Source organism: Rhinopithecus roxellana, chromosome 2 (assembly GCF_007565055.1).
Source record: "Rhinopithecus roxellana isolate Shanxi Qingling chromosome 2, ASM756505v1, whole genome shotgun sequence".
NCBI lineage: Eukaryota > Metazoa > Chordata > Mammalia > Primates > Cercopithecidae > Rhinopithecus > Rhinopithecus roxellana.
The window spans coordinates 133280660-133283450 of NC_044550.1; the positions used below are offsets into that span (position 1 = coordinate 133280660).

At 41.7% G+C, this 2791-nt stretch overlaps 1 pseudogene across 1 annotated transcript; it reads right to left on the minus strand.

Moving 5' to 3' along the window:
• Nucleotides 1–320: 320 nt before the first annotated feature.
• LOC104660785 lies at nucleotides 321–1947 on the minus strand (annotated as a pseudogene). The gene has a single exon (XR_747759.2). The product of XR_747759.2 is annotated as a succinate--hydroxymethylglutarate CoA-transferase pseudogene (transcript).
• Between the last annotated feature and the right edge of the window lie 844 nt (nucleotides 1948–2791).

Below are 2791 nucleotides of genomic sequence, written 5' to 3' on the forward strand. Positions count from 1 at the left end.
AAATCTGAATTTTTTTCTACAACTATAGAATGGTATGAGTAAGGCTGATAAGTGAGACTGGCTTAACAGTTTATCGTGTCTTTGGAGGTGTTGATTCTTCAAGTATATTTCCTGAGCAAATAATCTAACAGCGCTGAAACTCTATATCTGAGCTCTATAAATTATTGACCAGCACTATCAAGCTCAAATAAATCCCTTTGAACATTTTTCCCAACTACAAATACTCTCTCTCTCATACACACACACATACACATACACACACACACACACACACACACACTTGCAAGTATATCTTTGCACCAATATGTATCTCTTTTTTTTTTTCCAGGAAAAAATTTAAATCTTTATTTTTAAAAATCCCACAAATCCATAATTAAATCATCATCTGAAAAAAAAAATGGTAGGGAACAAAACGTAGGGTACATTTAAAAGGCACTAGATTCATTAATACCAGAGCCATTCTGGAGACGCCATGCAGGAAATCTGGAGTTTCTTTAAATCTTCTTTTTAGTGGTATCAGAACTGGGGAGAAGGGTCCAAGCAAAGTGTTGCCTTTGCCAGGGTATTCGGATTGAGGTTACGAGGAAGAACCCTTTTCCTTTGTCAGTGGGTTTCATGTTGGGCCACCACTCCAGCGCTGAGCAGCTCCCCAATGGCCCTGTCATCGTATGTCAGGACCTCCTTCAGGATGTGCATCGTGTGCTGCCCAAGCAGGGGAGGCGGCCTGGCCTCTGACATCTTGAACTTACTGTATCTCACAGCTGGTCCTGGGATGGAAATCTTCCCCACAGTCGGATGCTCCATCTCCATAATAAGGCCGTTGTGTAATACCTGAGGTTCTGCAAATACATTCTTCATGTTGTTGATTGGGCCATATGGGACTCCACTGCCTTCAAAAAGATGTAAGCACTTGCTGGTCAGTTCTTCTTCAAACCGTTCAGATAATATTTTAATAAGCTCTTTTCTATTCTGTACCCGAAGGTGGTTAGTTTTATACTTGGAGTCATCAATCAACTCAGGCAAATCCAAGATCTTGCACACAGTGGCAAACTGCTGGTTATTTCCTGCTCCAACTACAATATAGCCATCCTTGGTTTTAAAAGCCTGGTAAGGAACAATACTGCCATGAGCTGTACCCCAGCGTTTTGCTTCCTTTTGAACAATAAGATAATTTGCAGCTATGTGGGACAAACACGCCACCTGGGATGACAGTAGGTTACAATCAATGAACAGTCCTTTCCCAGTTTTGTATTTTTGTATCAATCCAGCCATAATAGCTCCATATGCATACAGGCCAGTGGCAAGATCAGTCATGGCTACTCCTGGGCGAACTGGATCTCCATCCTCAGGCCCTGTGATGTGCATCAGACCAGAAACAGCTGAGGCAACAGCATCATAACCAGCTCGCTGAGAAATTGGACCTGTCTGACCATACCCTGTGATGGAACAATAGATGATGTGAGGAGCAATCTTGTCTATATCTTCATATCCCAGGCCCATTGCAGACAGTTTGCCAGGGACATAGTTTTCCACAAACACATCACAAACAGCTGCAAGCTCTTTGATGATTTTCACCCCTTTTGGATCCTTGATATTAACAGCAATACTTTTTTTATTTCGGTTAACACTGAGATAATATGTACTTTCTGTCCCAACAAAAGGTGGCCCCCAAGTCCGTGTATCATCTCCAACTCCTGGTCTCTCCACTTTTATAACTTCTGCTCCAAGATCTCCTAAATTCATAGTAGCAAAAGGTCCCGCCAGGATTCTTGTTAGATCCAGAATTTTTACCCCTTCCAATGACTTTATATTGTTCATATCTGACTGCAGGCAGCCAGTCCACAGCCCCCTCCCGCCGCCCCAGCCAGAGAAGAGGCAAGTTCTGCGCAGAGCTGCCACCCTCTCCAGCGTTGCCAGCATCGCGTGCGTCTCAGATGGTATCGGTCCCGGTCCAAGCAGCCATGTATCTTTACTTATATGGGTCTTGCTTTGCATTAGGACAAAAATACTTCTATGAAATAAATCAAGAGTATTATTTGAAATCAAGTTACATGTCATTTTATGTAGTAATACTAGGTGAATCCAGATTCTCTTTGGCAGTGTTAGCCCTATCCAGAATTGTAAAAATATGCTCCTCTTTCGAGTGGACTAAAATCAGTTTTCTTCCTGAAATCTAGAGTGTACCTACCCAGATGTAAGTCAAACATGTGATTAAGGTACATTTTCTCACAAGAATTATTTACATTTTCAGAAGAAACTCTTGAAGCCTGGAAAGATTCATGATACACAGGAATGAATATGTAATAGTATAAATTTCAGACAGACAGACAAATATCAGTGATAAAATATGAAAACAGAACTATTTCCTCCTCAAATGGTGTCATTTTGGCTGCTACTTACTCACAATGCCAGTCCTGCTCTTCAGAATCCCACTTAGTTGGAAATTTACATGGATGTTTCAGCCCTCCAATCAATTTTCCCTCCCTTTTTCCTTCTTTCTTTCCTTCAACAGATATTTACAATGAATGTGACATATGCATTTCCTGCACCAAGCTCATGTGAACACACACCTTTTGGACGTGGGTTTAGGTGGTATGTATCCGCATAAGGAATGGTCAGAGTAGGCCAACTTTAAGCTGTTTGAAAACAATGGCAAATAAAGAAAAATAGATGCCTAAGCCTCTCTCCTCTCTGAGAGTTTCCCAAATATCCCTGAACTGAAGCTGGAATCTTTCAGCTCTCTTTGAAGCCACTGCTGCTTGTTTTGCTCCTGCAGCTTTCTCCAGCTGCT